The sequence below is a fragment of the Rhinoderma darwinii genome, chromosome 4 (genome assembly GCF_050947455.1).
Source record: "Rhinoderma darwinii isolate aRhiDar2 chromosome 4, aRhiDar2.hap1, whole genome shotgun sequence".
NCBI lineage: Eukaryota > Metazoa > Chordata > Amphibia > Anura > Rhinodermatidae > Rhinoderma > Rhinoderma darwinii.
The window spans coordinates 176,249,491-176,269,262 of NC_134690.1; the positions used below are offsets into that span (position 1 = coordinate 176,249,491).

At 46.9% G+C, this 19,772-nt stretch overlaps 1 protein-coding gene across 1 annotated transcript in view; it reads left to right on the top strand.

Annotated features, from left to right (window-relative positions):
- The first annotated feature begins 1,030 nt into the window (after window positions 1-1,030).
- ARHGEF10 (Rho guanine nucleotide exchange factor 10) overlaps window positions 1,031-19,772 on the top strand; it is a 231,347-nt gene continuing 212,605 nt past the window's right edge. Inside the window, exon 1 of the mRNA XM_075861927.1 lies at window positions 1,031-1,255. The gene's annotated coding sequence lies outside the window, so the exon portion shown is untranslated. The remainder of the gene's footprint in view (window positions 1,256-19,772) is intronic.

Below are 19,772 nucleotides of genomic sequence, written 5' to 3' on the forward strand. Positions count from 1 at the left end.
AAAAATAAAACTTCTGTCTCTCAGAACGTAGCGACACAATATTATTTTTTATTTATAACAATTAGTTTTTTCCTTGTAAAAGTAGTAAACACAAAAACAAACTATATCAATTTGGTATCGCCGTAATTGTATTGACCCATAGAATAAAGTTAGCATGTAATTTTTACTGCATGTTGAACACAGTAAAAATGAAACCTCCCAAAAATGGAGGAATCGCCGTTGTTTTTTGCCATTCCACCCCACAAATTATTTTTTTTACAGTTTCCCAGTACATTATATGGTACAATAATAATAATATGCTGCCTTAAAAATCTACAACTTGTCCCGCAAAAAAACAAGCCCTCAAACGGCTGTATTGACAGAAAAATAAAGTTATGGCTTTTGGAAGGTGAGACGGAAAAAACTAAAGTGAATATCCGAAAAATGGCTGCAGAGGGAAGGGGTTAATTGTCCTGCAATGCTTCATTTTGTCTCCATGAGACTTTATCTCATATTTTAATTTTCAACTGGAGTGCTGCCTCTCCTTTCTACTTGTGTAAAATGAAAGGGCAGATGCCTCCCCCACAAATCTGATTTGAATTTATTTTGGTCTGGTGTTTGATGTCATTCCACATTTCCTTCTTATGTAGCTGATAGTGTGTGTGGTACCAATGTTTGTGTTTTATCCAACCCCCAGTGGCGTAGCTATAGGGGTCGCAGCGGTCGCAGTTGCGACCGGGCCCGTAAGCCAGGGGGGCCCGCAGGCCCCCCTCGCCACACTAACGCTGACTGCAGGGCCGGGCAGCCTATCTGGCAAATGCCAGATGCCGGTGTATGTAGTGGGCTGCTGCTGCCCGCCCACCTCTTTATCCCCAGCGGCGGGCCCTGCCCTGTAGTGTGACACATTTCCCCTCCCTGAGCAGCGCACAGCCCACTTGCTGGACGCTACACTACGCAGCCTGCTGCAGTCCAGCCAATTAGTGTGGGTCATACTGATTGGCTGGGCTGCACTAGGCTGTGTACTACAGCAGCCAGCATGTAGACTGTGCACTGCATAGGGGGGAATTGTCGTGGTTCTAGCAGCAGCAGGAGGTGCCTCATGAGTTGTCGACTGACCTTTTCCACTCCCCCTCCCCCGGCCCCATCATATTACATCTTGTACCTGCTCTGCATAAGTAGGTATGTCCAGCCACCCGCCCACATTCATCCTCGGGGGACAGAGTGCCGGCTACATCATGGCTCACAGAGCTGAGCAGAGACATAGTCAGTCTCAAAGGTAAGAGCCAGGCAGCACTGCAGCAGCTGATAAGAAAAAAGTGTGTCCCCAGTACTTTGCAAAGAAACTACTGTCTGTTATGCCCTTCCCCTGCATGGGGAACTATAACTCTAATCCAATCATGTGTGATACTGTCTGCTGAGCTACTGTATCTAATCCTATCATGTGTAATACTGTCTGCTGAGCCAATGTATCTAATCCTATCATGTGTAATACTGTCTGCTGAGCCAATGTATCTAATCCTATCATGTGTGAACTGTCTTCTGAGCCACTGTATCTAATCATATCATGTGTGATACTGTCTGCTGAGCCACTGTATCTAATCCTATCATGTGTGATACTGTCTGCTGGGCCACTGTATCTAATCCTATCATGTGTGATACTGCCTTCTGAGCCACTGTATCTAATCCTATCATGTGTGATACTGTCTGCTGAGCCACTGTATCTAATCCTATCCATAGTTTATAGGGTCGTAGTGCTATAGATATGCTATGCTGTCTCATATACACACTTTTTTTTGGGCGGACACATATGTATTGGGGCTATTTCCCCTGACATTTTAAGCCCTGAGGGTATGTTCACACGGCAGCGTCTGTTACGGCTGAAATTACGGTGCTGTTTTCAGGAGAAAACAGCACGGTAATTTCAACCATAATGGCATGTGCAGGCGTCTTTCGCTGCGTCCATTACGGACGTAATTGGAGCTGTTTTTCTATGGAGTCCATGGAAAACGGCTCCATTTACGTATGAAGAAGTGACAGGCACTTCTTTGACGCGGGCGTCTTTTTTACGCGCCGCCTTTTGACAGCGGCGCGTAAAAAAAAATGACAGTCGGCACAGAACATCGTAAGACCCATTCAAATGAATGGGCAGATGTTTGCCAACGCTTTTGAGCCGCATTTTCGGACGTAATTCAATGCTAAAACGCCCGAATTACGTCCGTAAATAGGGTGTGTGAACCCAGCCTTAGTGATGCTCCCGTCTGTTAGTGTTGCATTGTTGGGTCACTTAGGAGACCCAGCGATGCAGCTGAAAGCTGCGGACCGTCGGCCATGAGAAGTTTGCAGGGGGGGGGGCCAGTAAGAATTTTTGCATCGGGGCCCATGAGCCTTTAGCTACGCCCCTGCCAACCCCTTAGATTTTTTTCCTAAATTGGCCCCTTAGAACAGCATGTCACATCAAATGGACAGCTAGTGAGCAGAGCCTGAGGGGCTGAAGATCACGCCAGTGCAGACTTCAGCACAGAGAAAAAAAAAACTTAAAAAAGTGAGTAAAACTTGTTTTGGCGCAGTGCACCTGCATCTTTCCTCCACAGGGCCGTCCTTTAGGCGGAGCAAGCGGGACCCATGCTCTGGGCCGCACACCTGTGCCTCCACATCCATGTATATACCCTCCATGCTCCTGAATTACGTCCTCTTCGGCTCCAGGTGCAGTGCTGGGTTCTGACGCCGTTGAGTGTCAGAACATTGTATATGCGGTGCAGGAGGAGTCAAGAGAGAGACTCCAGGAACGGGGAGGTTAAGTATATGGATACTGACTGCTGAGGCACTGTATCTAAGCCTATCACGTGTGATACAGTCTGCTGGAGCCCCGGATCTAAGCCTATCATATGTTCACGAACTTAATAAATTAAACGGACAACATGGGGTCTCCCATGCAAATCCTCAACTAATGCCTTGCCTGGCAACCTGGTGACTGGCTTTTCCCTAAAACAAGCTGTCCATTTGATTATTTATTTACTGGTTTATTCTAGCACAGTGAATGGTAAAAGGTTTTATGCTGTTTTAGGCCTTATTTACACGAGCGTGTGAGTTTTGCGCACGCAAAAAACGCGGCATTTTGCGTGCGCAAAAGGCACTTAACAGCTGCGTGTGTCATCAGTGTATGATGCGCGGCTGCGAGATTTTCTCGCAGCCGCAATCATTTTCACACTCCATTTGGATGTTTGTAAACAGAAAAGCACGTGGTGCTTTTCTGTTTACATTCAGAGAATAACAGCTGTTACGCGAACCACGCAGTTCGCACGGAAGTGCGACCTGCGTGGTTTTCACGCACCCATTGACTTCAATGGGTGCGTGATGCGTAAAAAATGCAGAAATGTAGAACATGTCGTGAGTTTTACGCAGCGGACTCACGCTGCGCAAAACTCACGGACTGTCTGCACTGCCCCATAGCCTAATTTAGGTGCGTACGACACGCGTGAAAAGCACGAGCGCATATTACGCTCGTCTAAATGATGCCTTATTGCGCAAAAATATAAGCATGTTTTACTGCACAATTAAGAGTGGTCTTGTATTATTTCTATATAGCTAATGGGTGGGCCCCAAGAATGATTTTCTCTGGTAGGCCCAAGGTGCTCCAGTCCGACACTGGCTGGTATTATTAAAGATGAGCTAGTTGGACCTTTTCGTGTTGAAGATGAACTAAAAATCAACTCCCAAACCTACTGCCAGTTTCTAGAAGACACTTTCATCAAGTAGTGGTACAGGAAAAAGTCGGCAACTTTCAAGAAAACCATGATTTTTATGCAGGACAATGCTCATTCGCATGCATCGAAGCACTCCAATGCATGGCTATCCAGTAAAGTCCTTAAAGATGAAAGAATAATGACATGGCCCCCTTCCTCACCTGAACTAAACCCTATTGAGAACTTGTGGGCCCTTCTTAACCCTTTCCCGACCGATGACGGAAATGAACGTCGGCTGCTAGATCGCGCATCATGACGTTCATTTTGTCCGTATTTCAAACTGTCACTCCTAGACAGCTGTCACATCAGTCTCGCCGGACAGCGGACCATCGCCGCTGCTTTCGGCAATTAACCCCTTAAAGGCATGGTGTTGCCCTAAAAACATGTTTTTTTTTTAAAAATTAAACATTTAGTGTGTGGGTGATTAAACATTGTTCAAATTTTTTTTTTTTTTTGCACGAGTCCAGGAAATATTATAAATTATTTCTAATTTATAATACTACCCATTTTTGGTCACTAGATGGAGCTGTTCCCAATGTTGCAGCATTGCAACATTGGGTTAAAAGCCCTCGCTCTAGTGAGCTCTCAGCATCCCCCCCTCCTTTATCCTGGCTAGTGCCGGGATAAACGAGGGGTTTGAAAGGTTTAACCTCCTACACTGTGTGTCGCCATTTTTTGAGGTAACCCACAGTGTAGTAGGTTTACATACAGTAGTAAACACACACAAACACTAACATACATTGAAATGTCTTACCTGCTCCTGCCGCCGCGGCTCCCTCGGGCCCGTCCGCTCCCTTTGCTGCCGCTGTTCCATGTGCACAAGTCCGGAAGCCGCGACCGGAAGTAGTAATATTACAGTCCGGCCGCGACTTCCGGTCCACAGGAAAATGGCGCCGGACGGCGCCAATTTCGAATAGGACTGTGTGGGAGCGGCGCATGCGCAGTTCCCACACAGACGCCGTACACGGACGTGAATGGGACGGGAGCCGTTCACAGTCCCTATGGGACTGTGGCTGCCGTACTCCATGTCTGTGTGTGTCGTTAATCGACACACACAGAAATGGAACAAAAAATGGCAGCCCCCATAGGGAAGAAAAAGTGTAAAAATAAGAAACAGTAAAACACAAACACACAAATGAATATAAACGTTTTTATTACAGCACTAACATCTTTAACATATAAAAAAATTATTTGCCATGACACTGTTCCTTTAAGTGCGGCGACGGATTGCCGTTGCCGCATTTAAGTGGTTTGAAGCACATCGGCAGCCCCCACGACGTGATCGTGGGGGCTGCCGATGCTTGTTGTGGCAATCGGAGGCTAGACAATAGCCTCCGGGTTGCCATGTACGGAAGCCTCAGAGTAGCAGCCTCCGGCCGGTCCTCCTCGGCGTCTTGTCAGTGTGACAGTTACGTCACAATGACAGTTAAGAGTACATTACACTACGTGTGTAGTGTAATGTACTCTAGCAGCGATCAAAGCTGCAAGTCTCGTAGTCCCCTAGTGGGACAAGTAAAAAAAGTAAAAATAAGTAATAAATGTTTTTTTTTAAAAAAGGTGTAAAAATGAGTTATAAGTTCTATAAACAAAATGCTTTTTTTTCCTATAATAAGACTTTTATTATAGAAAAAAAATGAACACGTTAAAAAAGTACACATATTTGGTATCACCGCGTTCGTAACGACCCCAACTATAAAACTATAATGTTATTTTGACCGCACGATGAACACCCCCAAAAAAACCAAAAAAAAACTACGACAGAATCACAATATTTTTGGTCACCACCCCTCCCAAAATAAGGAATAAAAAGTGATCAAAAAGTTGCATGTACCCAAAAATAGTACCAATAAAAACTTCAATCCGTCCCACAAAAAACAAGCCCTTACAGAGCTTTTTTGACTAAAAAATAAAAAAAATTATGGCTCTCAGAATATGGTGACAGAATTTTTTTTTTTTTATAAATAAGTGATTTTATTGTGCAAACGCTAAAAAAAGGAAAAAAACCTATATACATATGGTATGGCGGTAATAGTACCAACACACAGAATAAAGTAAAAATGTCATTTATAGCGTACGGTGTACGCCGCAAAAAAAAACTAAAAAACTTTAGAATTCCTGTTTTTTGGTCACCCGGCTTGCAAAAAAATGGAATAAAAAGTGATCAAAAAAATCGCATGTACCCCAAAATGGTACCAATGAAAACTACAGATTGTCCTGCAACAAATAAGCCCTCACACGGCTTTGGTGGTGAAAAAATAAAAAAGTTCTGGCTTTCAGAATATGGCGATGCAAAATGTGCAGAGTGCTCCAAAAGCGGATAAGATCGGGCGCCATTTATCAGTGCGACACCGGCCACATATCTATGAATTATTATTTATTTACCACATTATTATACCCTCTTATTATACCCTGATGTACTCCGCACCGTTTACATATTCCCCCACATTATAAACTGAAATAGCAGCAAAACCCCAAACAGAACTATTACCAAGCAAAATCTGCGCTCCAAAAGCCAAATGGCATCCCTCCCTCCTGAGCCCTGCAGCGTGCCCAAATAGCAGTTTGCGCCCACATATATTGCATCGCCATACCCGGCAGAACCCGCTTAACGTTTTATGAGGTATTTGTCTTCTGTGGCACAAACTGGGCACAACATATTATGCACTAAAATGGCATATCAGTGGAAAATTGCAATTTTCACTTTGAACCATCCGCTGTGCATTAACCTCTTTGCGCACTATGACTTAATTGCCCGTCATGGTGCGGGCGTTGATGTATGGAGCCGGCTCACGTGCTGAGCCTGCTCCATACGCTGCGGGTGTCAGCTGTGTATTACAGCTGACACCCGGGACTAAAGGACAGGTACAGCGATCGCTCTGTTACAGGAGCCTGTAAGAATAACAATATACTGCAATACATTAGTATTGCAGTGTATTGTACCAGCGATCCAATGATCCTAATCCTAAAAAAAAATGTAATACAACTTTTTATGTACCAAAAAATGGTACCAATAAAAACCACAGATCCTCCCACAAGAAATATGCCCTCACACCACTCTATTGATGGAAAAATAAAAAAGTTATGGCTCTTGGAAGGCGGGGAGTGAAAATCTAAAATAAGAAAGCAAAAAATGGATCTGTCCTGAAAGGGTTAATTCATTTCTAATGAAAAAACATATGACCACATGTGGGGTATTTCCGTACTCGGGAGAAATTGCTTTATAAAATTTTTTTGTTTTTTTCCTCCTTTATCCCTTGCAAAAATGAGAAAATTCAACGTTTTAGTGGAAAAAAGTTTGATATTAATTTTCGCGCCCTAATTCTAATAAACTCTGCAAAAGACCCATGGGGTCTAAATGCTCACTATACCCATGAAAAATTCCTTGAAGGTTTTTCCAAAATGGGGTCACTTTTGGGGAGTTTCCACTGTTTTGGTCCCTCCAGTGCATTGCAAATGCGACATTGCACTGAAAACCATTCCAGCAAAATCAGAAATCCAAAATCCAAATGGCGCTCCTTCCCTTCTGAGCCCTGCTATGGGTCCAAACAGCAGTTGTTTACCACATATGGGGTATTGTTGTAATCGGGAGACATTGCTTTACAAATGTTGGGGTGCATTTTCTTCGTTATTCCTTGTAAATATTAAAAATTTCTATGTTTCAGAAAAAAAGTAGATTTTAATTTTTACAGACTAATTCCAATATGTTTAGTGAAAAACCTCTGTGTTAAAAATGCTAACTATACCCCTAGATAAATACCTTAAGGGGTCTAGTTTTCTAAATGGGGTCGTTTATGGGGAGTTTCTATCGTTCTGGCAGCTCAAAGCCTCTCCAAATGTACAGTTGGGCCTAAAACATTTTCAAGCAAAATATGAGTCCTGAAAGCCTCTGGGTGCCCCCTTCCTTTGGGGCCCTGCCGTGTGTCCAAACAACGCATTAGGGCCACAATGTGGGTATTTTTTAAAACAGGAGAAACAGGGTGATAGATTTTGTGGTGTGTTTCTACATTTTCATGTTCGCTTTACAAAGAAATCGGTCTTCAAAGTGATACTTTTATGAAAAAAGTGAACATATTTTTTTTTTCACCTGCTATGTATTAAATTTAGCAAAAAACTGTGGGGTCAAAATACTTACTATACCCCTAGATAAATACCTTAAGGGGTCTAGTTTTCTAAATGGGGTCATTTGTGGGGGTTTCCATCATTCTGAGACCTATGAGCCTCTGAAAACCTGGCTTGGTGCAGGAAAACAAAATGTACTTCAAAATGTATAAAATTATTATTCAATTTGTTAGTCCTCTAAATTGCTGAAAATGTATTTTATTTTTTCAAAAGTGCTGCCAAAATAGAATAAAGAGATGGAAATACATATTTAATAAAAAAAATGGTACAGTATGTGTGTACATATGTGAACAGCCCGAAAATGCCTAACATTGATTTCAAAGGGTGGCGGGGGCTTTTTTCTCCCGCGAGCGGTAAAACCGCCTTGCGGGAAAAAGACGGAACATGCCCTATCTTCGGGCGTTTACGCCTCTGACCTCCCATTGACATCAATGGGAGGCAGAGAAAGCGAAAATCGGCGTGCAGGGAGAGGAAAATCTTCCTCAAACTTCCAAACAGAATTTTGAGGCAGACATTCCGCCTGCAAAAAACTCAGTGTGAACATAGCCTTAGGGCATGTTCACATGGCGTATTTTTGGACGTTTTTCGGGGCGTAAACGCCCAAAAGAATTAGTGAAAAATCGGAAGCAGAACGCCTCCAAACATCTGCCCATTGATTTCAATGGGAAAAACGGCGTTCTGTTGCTTGAAAACAGCTCCGTATTTTCAGACGTATTTTGCTAAGCCGTGTGTACATAGTCGAATAGTTGACCAATAATTATGCACACATAGATATTCTCCTAGGAAAGCCAAAATCTCACTTTTACCTTCTTAAAGGGGTTTTCCCACGAGGGATATTTATGATATATCCACAGGGTATGTCATAAATGTCAGATAGATGCAGGGCCCACCTCTGGGACCCGTACCTATCCCTAAAATGGGCCTCCTAAACCCCGTTCTAGCTTTTTGTGCTCACGCTGCCTCCCGGCCACTTCCTGATTACATGGTCGGGAGTTACGAAACAGCGTAACTTGCTGAACTACGCTGTATCCGTAACTCCCATAGTAGTGTATGGCAGTTACGGAATAAACGTAGCATGCGAGCTACGCTTTTCTGTAACAACTATTCAGTTCTATGGGAGTTACGAAAACAGTGTAGCTCAGCAAGCTACGCGGTTTCCGTAACTCCTGAAAATGTAATCAGTAAGTGGCCGGGAGGCAGCGTGAGCACAAAAAGCTAGAACGGGTTTTAGGGGCCCCGTCCTAGAGATAGGTGCGGCTACCAGAGGTAGGACCCACATCTATCTTAAATTTATGACATATCCAGCGGATATGTCATAAATATCTCTGGTGGGAAAACCCCTTTAAATATTCAGGTTTGAGGTTTATTAACATTTTGGATTTTGGACAGCACTGTAGTTGTTCAATAATAAAATACAACTTGCCTAATAATTTTGCACACAGTGTATGGAAATAATTACATAAGCACACATACATACCTACCCACTCTCATATTAAACTCAGCCATTACTTATAGACATATATGCGCTCATTCAATATTATATGCGTGCTCAGCCCATTTAGTTAGTGTCCACTGTGAGAAGGGTGGAGGACAGTGCGGCGCGCGCAGTAAGCCGCAACAAATTTCCCAGCTCATGCACAGATATGGTGCCAGAACCAAGCTCAGTACATATATACAGCACCAGAACAAAGCTCCATACACAAATACAGCATCAGAACAAAGATCAGTACATATATACAGCACCAAAATCAAGCTCAGTACATAAATTGTTAGGGATCTGCCAGGTACTTCATCTAGGTATACTCCTGGGATTAATCAAGCCACACCTGAGGCCAGACCTGTTCGACTGACACCATCTCCCACCAACCAGGGTGGCAGGCTCAGGAGTGGGAGAGCCTATCGCGGCCTGGTCTGTCGGAGTTAGCTCCGCCCCCTGTCCTTTATTACCTGCCCTGTTCTCTCCCTCAGTGCTTGTAATTCTTTTGGATTCCTGGCCCCACTGCTGCTTGCTCCAGCCTGCTTCTGCCGTGCTTCTGCCTTGCTGCAGTTCTGCTTGACCTGCTTTGCCCCTGGCTTGCTTCTGTCTCCTTGCCCGCTTGGGTGTACTCACTTCGTCCTGGTCCTGACTGTCCGTTCGCCGCTCCGTTTCCTCGTGGCGTTCCGTGGCTACTGCCCCTTCCCTTGCATGTTCCCTGTTTGTTTCCCTGTGCACTTAGACAGCGTAGGGACCGCCGCCCAGTTGTACCTCGTCGCCTAGGGCGGGTCGTTGCAAGTAGGCAGGGACAGGGCGGTGGGTAGATTAGGGCTCACTTTCCCTTCACCTCCTTCCGGCCATTACATAATTACAAGCCCTTACCTAGTCTACCATTTCTCCTACGCTGACGCTATCATGGACCCCCTTGAGACCCTGGCCCAGCAGATGCAGGGCCTCTCCCTACAGGTCCAGGCCCTGGCCCAAAGGGTCAATCAGGGTGACGCTGCTTTAGTAGTACCCCTCACCTCACCTCTAGAACCCGACCTCAAGTTACCTGACCGGTTCTCAGGGGACCGTAAGACGTTTCTCTCCTTCCGGGAGAGTTGCAGACTGTATTTCCGCCTAAAGCCCCACTCCTCAGGTTCCGAGAACCAGCAGGTGGGTATCATCATATCCCGACTCCAGGAAGGGCCCCAAGAGTGGGCCTTCTCCTTGGCTCCTGACGCCCCTGAACTTTCCTCTGTTGATCGCTTTTTCTCTGCCCTCGGCCTCATTTACGACGAGACTGACAGGACTGCCTTAGCCGAGAGTCAGCTGGTGACCTTACGTCAGGGTAGGAGACCGGTTGAGGAATACTGTTCTGATTTTAGGAAGTGGTGCGTAGCTTCTCAGTGGAACGATCCGGCCCTAAGGTGCCAGTTTAGGTTAGGATTATCTGACGCCCTGAAGGATCTGCTGGTTAACTACCCCTCGTCTGACTCCCTTGACCAGGTTATGGCCCTAGCAGTACGACTTGACCGACGTCTCAGGGAACGTCAGCTAGAACGCTTCAGTGTGCTCCCCTCTGACTTTTCTGCGATCCCCCCCGAGGTCCCGTCTCCTCGCCCCTCCACGGAGGACTCGGAGGTACCTATGCAACTCGGGGCCTCCATGTCCCCTCGACAACGTAGGGAGTTTCGCAGAATGAATGGTCTCTGCTTCTACTGTGGGGACGACAAGCATCTACTGAACACCTGTCCCAGGCGCAAGAATAAGAAGCCGGAAAACTTCCGCGCCTAAGTGATCATCGGGGAGGTCACTTGGGCGCACAGGTATTTCCCGTTAATGTGAAACGCAATAAAATTTTGCTTCCCTTTCAGGTCTCGTTTGGTGGTCGGTCTGCCACGGGCAGTGCTTTCGTGGATTCAGGGTCATCTGCTAATATCATGTCTGCGGAATTTGCTATGTCTCTAAAGATGCCTTGTATTGATTTACCTTATCCTATCCCTGTAGTAGGAATCGACTCAACTCCTCTTGCTAATGGTTATTTTACTCAGCATACTCCTGTTTTTGAACTCCTTGTTGGCTCCATGCATTTGGAGCAGTGCTCTGTACTGGTGATGCAGGGATTATCGTCTGATCTGGTTTTAGGCCTTCCCTGGTTGCAGTTGCATAATCCCACGTTTGATTGGAATACTGGGGATCTCACCAAATGGGGTAATGAATGTCTTATGTCATGTCTTTCTGTTAACTCTATTTCTCCCCGGGAGGAGGTAAACACGCTTCCTGAGTTTGTTCAGGACTTCGCCGATGTGTTTTCTAAGGAGGCCTCCGAGGTGTTGCCCCCCCATAGAGATTACGATTGCGCTATCGATTTGGTGCCCGGTGCCAAGCTTCCTAAGGGTAGGATATTTAATCTTTCATGTCCTGAACGTGAAGCCATGAGGGTGTATATCCAAGAATGCCTGGCCAAGGGTTTCATTCGCCCCTCGACTTCTCCTGTAGGTGCTGGCTTCTTCTTCGTGGGGAAGAAGGATGGTGGTCTTAGGCCGTGCATTGATTATCGTAACCTGAATAAGGTCACCGTAAGGAACCAGTACCCACTTCCTTTGATTCCGGATCTTTTTAATCAGGTTCAGGGAGCCCAATGGTTTTCTAAGTTCGATCTACGGGGGGCATATAACCTTATCCGCATCAAAGAGGGGGATGAGTGGAAAACTGCGTTCAACACACCCGAGGGTCATTTCGAATACCTGGTCATGCCCTTTGGGTTGTGTAATGCCCCTGCTGTCTTCCAGAATTTTATTAATGAAATCCTGAGAGAGTACCTGGGTAATTTTCTTGTTGTGTACCTTGATGACATACTGGTGTTTTCCAAGGACTGGTCCTCCCACGTGGAGCATGTCAGGAAGGTGCTCCAGGTCCTTCGGGAGAATAATCTGTTTGCTAAGACTGAAAAATGTGTCTTTGGGGTACAGGAGATACCATTTTTAGGGCAAATCCTCACTCCTCATGAATTCCGCATGGACCCTGCCAAGGTTCAGGCTGTGGCGGAATGGGTCCAACCTGCCTCCCTTAAGGCGTTACAGTGTTTTTTAGGGTTCGCCAACTATTACAGGAGATTTATTGCCAACTTCTCGGTCGTCGCTAAGCCTCTTACGGACCTTACCCGCAAGGGTGCTGATGTCCTCCATTGGCCCCCTGAGGCCGTCCTGGCCTTTGAGACCCTCAAGAAGTGCTTTATCTCGGCCCCCGTGCTGATTCAGCCCAACCAAGAGGAGCCATTTATTGTGGAGGTTGACGCATCCGAGGTGGGAGTGGGGGCCGTCTTGTCCCAGGGTACCAGCTCCCTCACCCATCTCCGCCCCTGTGCTTACTTCTCTAGGAAGTTTTCGCCCACGGAGAGTAACTATGATATTGGCAACCGCGAACTTCTAGCCATTAAATGGGCTTTTGAGGAGTGGCGGCACTTCCTGGAGGGGGCCAGACACCAGGTAACGGTCCTTACGGATCACAAGAATCTGGTTTTCCTAGAATCGGCCCGGAGGCTTAATCCTAGACAAGCTCGGTGGGCACTATTCTTTACCAGATTTAATTTCTTGGTTACCTATAGGGCTGGGTCCAAGAATATTAAGGCTGATGCTCTGTCACGTAGTTTCATGGCCAATCCTCCTTCTGAGAAGGATCCTGCTTGTATTTTACCCCCTGGTATAATCGTCTCTGCCACGGATTCTGATTTAGCTTCTGATATCGCGGCTGATCAGGGTGCAGCTCCCGGGAACGTCCCTGGGGACAAACTGTTTGTTCCCCTGCAATACCGGCTGAGGGTACTCAGGGAAAACCATGACTCCGCTCTATCTGGTCATCCTGGCATCTTGGGCACCAAACACCTCATTACCAGAAACTATTGGTGGCCTGGGTTGCCTAAAGACGTTAGAGCTTACGTCGCCGCTTGTGAGGTTTGCGCTAGGTCCAAAACCCCTAGGTCCCGACCTGCGGGCCTACTACGTTCCTTGCCCATTCCCCAGAGACCTTGGACCCATATCTCCATGGATTTTATCACCGATTTGCCTCCATCTCAGGGCAAGTCGGTGGTGTGGGTGGTAGTCGACCGCTTCAGCAAGATGTGCCACTTTGTGCCCCTTAAGAAGCTACCTAACGCCAAGACGTTAGCTTCTTTGTTTGTGAAACACATCCTGCGTCTCCATGGGGCCCCAGTCAATATCGTTTCTGACAGAGGGGTACAATTTGTTTCCTTATTTTGGAGAGCTTTTTGTAAAAAGTTGGAGATTGATCTGTCCTTCTCCTCCGCCTTCCATCCCGAAACTAATGGCCAAACGGAAAGGACCAACCAATCCCTGGAACAATATTTAAGATGTTTCATCTCTGACTGTCAATTCGATTGGGTCTCATTCCTTCCCCTTGCTGAATTTTCCTTGAATAACCGGGTCAGTAACTCGTCAGGGGTCTCCCCGTTTTTCTGTAATTTCGGGTTTAACCCAAGATTCTCCTCCGTCTCCCCTGGTTGTTCCAATAATCCTGAGGTAGAGGATGTTCATCGGGAACTGTGCACTGTCTGGGCCCAGGTTCAGAAGAACCTAGAGGCGTCCCAGAGCGCACAAAAGATTCAGGCGGATAGTAGACGTTCTGCTAACCCCCGGTTTGTCGTCGGGGATTTGGTCTGGTTGTCGTCCAGGAACTTGCGCCTTAAGGTCCCGTCCAGGAAGTTTGCTCCCCGATTTATTGGACCTTATAAGATCATTGAAGTCCTCAACCCTGTATCCTTCCGTCTGGAGCTCCCCCCATCATTTCGCATACATGACGTCTTCCATGCCTCCCTCCTTAAACGCTGCTCCCCGTCCTGGTCCCCCTCGAGGATACCTCCTGTTCCCGTTCTCACCCCTGAGGGGGTGGAATTCGAGGTGGCCAAGATTATGGACAGTAGGATGGTCCAGGGCTCCCTCCAGTACCTGGTCCATTGGAGAGGATACGGGCCGGAGGAGAGGACTTGGGTACCTGCCCGTGATGTTCACGCTGGGGTATTGATCAGGAGGTTCCACCTTCTCTTCCCCACTAAACCGGGTCCCCTTAGTAAGGGTCCGGTGGCCCCTCATAAAAGGGGGAGTACTGTTAGGGATCTGCCAGGTACTTCATCTAGGTATACTCCTGGGATTAATCAAGCCACACCTGAGGCCAGACCTGTTCGACTGACACCATCTCCCACCAACCAGGGTGGCAGGCTCAGGAGTGGGAGAGCCTATCGCGGCCTGGTCTGTCGGAGTTAGCTCCGCCCCCTGTCCTTTATTACCTGCCCTGTTCTCTCCCTCAGTGCTTGTAATTCTTTTGGATTCCTGGCCCCACTGCTGCTTGCTCCAGCCTGCTTCTGCCGTGCTTCTGCCTTGCTGCAGTTCTGCTTGACCTGCTTTGCCCCTGGCTTGCTTCTGTCTCCTTGCCCGCTTGGGTGTACTCACTTCGTCCTGGTCCTGACTGTCCGTTCGCCGCTCCGTTTCCTCGTGGCGTTCCGTGGCTACTGCCCCTTCCCTTGCATGTTCCCTGTTTGTTTCCCTGTGCACTTAGACAGCGTAGGGACCGCCGCCCAGTTGTACCTCGTCGCCTAGGGCGGGTCGTTGCAAGTAGGCAGGGACAGGGCGGTGGGTAGATTAGGGCTCACTTTCCCTTCACCTCCTTCCGGCCATTACATAAATACAACACGAGAACTGTCACGAGTCTGGGGGTATGGAGCGGAGTAGCAGCTGGCTAAAACACAGTCAATGTAAGTCTTTAGAACTGGAGTGCCTGTATAGACCTTCTGACAGACATGTGGTGTAGTAGACACAATGGTGTAGCAGAACCCTCGACACAGATGACACTTGGCATGGCAGATGGCACGTGGCACAGAGGATGAACTCGACTCCAATACTAGACTTAGCTCAGGAACAAACACAATTACTGGATACGGGCTACAGGAAACAGGATATGGGAACACTGGGAACAGGACACAACTAAGGGACCATTTGCTAACAAGCATGGGTAGACAACAACGCTCAGGCAAGGGGAGGAAGGGCAGAGCCCTTTTTATAGTCCAGGGTGTAAAGTGATTGGCTGGGCAACTAAACACAGGTCCACACACTGGCCCTTTAAGGCCGGAAGTGAGAGTGCACGCGCACCCCACAGGACATCGGGGGGAGCTGCAGCCGCGGGTGCCATTGTCTCTGAGGAGGGAGACGCCGGCATGTAGAAAGTGTCCTGCGCTTGCGGAAGCCGGTAAGTAGGACGTGCCGGCAGTCAGCGACTGCGGGCACAACAGTACCCCCCCTTTACGCCCCTCTTCTTAGGTCCAGAGCGTAAGCGGTACTTCTTGATGTGAGCTGAGGCATTGCTGTTCTCTTCTAGCTCCCAAGACCACTTCCCAGCACCAAACCCATTCCAGTCCACCATATAAAGAGTCTTTCCTCCTACTCTCCTGCAGTCCAGGATTTCCTTCCCCTCGAAGACAGCAGAAGAAGCGTTGGGAGCAACTGTAGAACCAGGAGATTTGCTGTAGCGGTTCAGGGCCACAGGCTTTAAGAGGGACACATGGAACGAGTTGGGTATTTTGAGAGTAGGAGGCAGCCTAAGCTTATAGGATACAGGGTTTAGTTGCTGTAACACCTTTCCAAACATCCAAATGGAGTGTCTTTGAGATGAGCGAACCCGGAAAATCGAACCGAACTTCACCGGGTTCGGCCGAACTCGTTTTGGCTGAACCCGGCAAAAAAAATTCCGGTACGCGACGTCAGGAGATAGTCACTGTCCAGGGTGCTGAAAGAGTTAAACTGTTTCAGCACCATGGACAGTGACTACCGATCCCAATAAACATGAACCTGTAAAAAAAAACGAAGTTCTGACTTACCGATAACTCCCGGCTTCTTCCTCCAGTCTGACCTCCCGGGATGACAATTCAGTCCAAGTGACAGCTCCAGCCAATCACAGGCCAAGCACAGGCTGCAGCGGTCACATGGACTGCCGCGTCATCCAGGGAGGTGGGGCCCGATGTCAAGAGAGGCGCGTCACCAAGGACGCGTCACCAAGGCAACGGCCGGGAGGGAAGTTCTCTGTAAGTACGAACTTTTTCTTTTTTTTTAACAGGTTGCTGTATATTGTGTTCGGCATTCACTGTCGAGGGTGCTGAAAGAGTTACTGCCGATCAGTTAGCTCTTTCAGCACCTTGGACAGTGACGGGCGTCGACTAGCCTCATCTCTATGATGGCGGCTGCGCGAAAATCACGCAGCCGCGCATCATACACGGATGACACACGCAGCTGTCAAATGTTTTTTGCGCGCACAAAACGCCACGTTGTTTGCGCGCGCAAAAACGCAACGTTCGTCTGAATCTGCCCTCAGAATGAGAGGACTTGTTTAGGGCACAATTAGCACAGGAGGAAACAAAGTCCAAGACATCTCTAAGTAGCGAGGGCCATCAATAATGACAAGCAATAAAATCCCAGAATGCCCAGTTTGGAATTATGCCCCCAGCAGAGAATTCTTTTTCTGTCAGCAGGACGGACAAATTTATTTCCAGGAGGAATGTCCTTGATCTGCAGAGGATTTACAACAATAGAAGGATCAATAATATGTTGAGGTTTCTCTCCTGAGTCGTCAGGCTTAAATGACCGAGACAGGGCATCGGCCTTAATGTTTTTGTCCGCAGGGCAGAAGTAGAGAAGAAATCGATATCTGGCGAAAAACAGCGACCATCTAGCTTGATAAGGGTTCAGTCGCTGTGCAGACTGCAGATATGTACGATTTTTGTGATCGGTGTAGAGAATGATGGGGTGGGCAGACCCTTCTAGCAGGTGTCTCCATTCTTCCAAGGCCAACTTGACAGTGAGCAATTCCCGATCCCCAATCGAGTAGTTGCGTTCAGCAGGAAAAAAGAGTTTGGAAAAGAATCTGCAATATACTGCCTTACCCTTAGAATTCTTTTGGAACAGTAGTGCTCCAGCACCAGTGGAATAGGCAACAACATCCACAGAATACTGTTGCGTAACACCAGGATGATAAAGAACAGAGCCGGAACTGACTCTGCATCAGGGGTCCAGTCCTTAGCATTCACTCCCTTTCTGGTCAGAGCTGTGATGATAGCGGTAAGGGATGAGAAATTTTGGATGAACTGACGGTAAAAATGAGCAAATCCAAGAAACCTTTGTATAGCTCGGAGGCCCTGAGGACATGGCCTCTCCAAAACAGATTTCACCTTTTCCGATCCATTTGAAGACCTCGATCGGAGACAATATAGCCCAGAAAGGGCAAGGACTTTTTTTCAAATACGCACTCCAGCTTCGCGTATAATTTATTCCACTTTAGCCACAACAAGACTTGGCGTACATGCTTCCAATGCGCCATCAGATCGGGTGAGTAGATCAAGATGTCGTCCAGATACACCACCACACAGACATACAAAAGATCACGGAAGATGTCATTCACAAATTCTTGAAATACTGCTGGAGCGTTACAAATTCTAAAAGGGCATGACAAGATACTCGTAGTGACTGTCTCGGGTGTTAACCCGTTAGTGACCGGCCCATAGTGTTTTTACGTTGGTCACTAACGGGCCTTATTCCTATGCAATAGACTTTTTACGTCGTTGCATCGGAATAAGTAAACAAAGCAGGGAGCTGTCAAATCTCCCTGCTCTCAGCTGCCAGAGGCAGCTGAGGGCTGGAGGCGTCCCTGCTCGACCGGGTGAAATCGATATTAGTATCGATCTCTCCCGTTTAACCCCTCAGATGTGGTGCTGAATAGCGTGCACCGCATCTGAGTGGTTTTGGAGAGGGGGAGGGAGCTCCCTCTCATCTCACTGACACCCGGCGATAAAATTGCCGAGTGTCTGTGTCTCCGATGGCAGCCGAGGGCCTAATAAAGGCCACCAGGTCTGCCTGTCGTGAATGCCTCTGGCATGACCTAGCAGATGCCTGTCTGTTTTACACGGACAGGCATAATACACTGCAATACAGATGTATTGCCGTGTATTATAAATTCGATCGAATAATCGCATAGTGAAGTCCCCTAGTGGGACTAGTAAAAAAGTTTAATAAAAAGTGAAAAAAAAAAAATTAAAAACCCAATAATAAGTTACACATATTTGGAATCGCCGCGTCCGTAACGACCCCGACTATAAACTTATTACATCATTTAACCCCCACGGTGAACGTCGTAAAAAATAAAATAAAAAAACATGCAAAAATTGCTGTTTTCTTTGAATCCAGCCTTAACAAAATGTGATAAAAAGTGATCAAAAAGTTGCATCTACTCCAAAATGGTACCGATAAAAACTACAAGTCATCCTGCAAAAAAAAAAAGCCCTCCTACAATTGCATCGACGAAAAAATAAAAACATTACGGCTCTTCAAATATGGAGACACAAAAAAAAAAAATTATGAAAAAAGAATGTGTTTTCACTGTGTAAAAGTAGTAAAACATACAAAAACTATACAAATTTGGTATAGTTGCAATCGCGACAACTGAATTGTGTTATTTATACCACACGGTAAACGGCGTAGATTTAGGATGCGAAAAAGAGTGGCGAAATTTCAGGGTTTTTTCTCTTCCCCCACAAAAAAAGTTAATAAAAGTTAATCAATAAATAATATGTACCTTAAAATGGTGCTATTAAAAAATACAACTTGTCCCGCAAAAAACAAGACCTTATATGGCTATGTCGACCCAAAACTAAAAAAGTTATAGCTCTTGGAATGCAACGATGGAAAAACTTAAAAAATGGCTTGGTCATTAAGGTTTAAAATAGGCTGGTCATTAAGGGGTTGAATGCCGTTTTCCATTCGTCACCCTTGCGTATATGAATCAGGTTATAGGCCCCGCGTAGATCCAGCTTGTAAAAACCTTGGCTCCACGAATCCTGTCGAAGAGCTCGGAGGTAAGCGATAAAGGGAACTTGTTTTTTACCGTGACTTGATTTAACCCACGGTAATAAATGCACGGTCGGCGTGACCCATCCTTTTTCTCCACGAAGAAGAATCCGGCTCTGGCAGGTGAGGAAGACTTCCTGATGAACCCTCTCACCAGGTTCTCCTTGACATACTCTGAAATGGCCTGGGAAAGTGGGTAGCGGCGGTACGGCCCAGTGGGTCCACGCACCCCATCGTCACTATATGATCAGGCCATGCAAGCAGATCTGTGAGACCTTCGGTCATGACCGGACCAACTCCTCCTGGCAGTGAACTCCATTGCACAGTGGCTGGATGTGCAAGCTGCAGCCTCCTCAGCTCCTATTCCGGTTACCTCGGCTGACCCACCTGCTACACCACCTGTCAGCACCAGTACTGACCCCAGATTCTCGCTACCACTACCGCTTCGTTACAACGGAGACGCGCGTACCTGAGTGGATTTCTCAATCACTGCCAGATCCACTTCTCTCTACATGCCAGAGCGTTCCTGTCTGATGGCGCCAGGATCGCCTTCATTATTTCTCTGCTCAC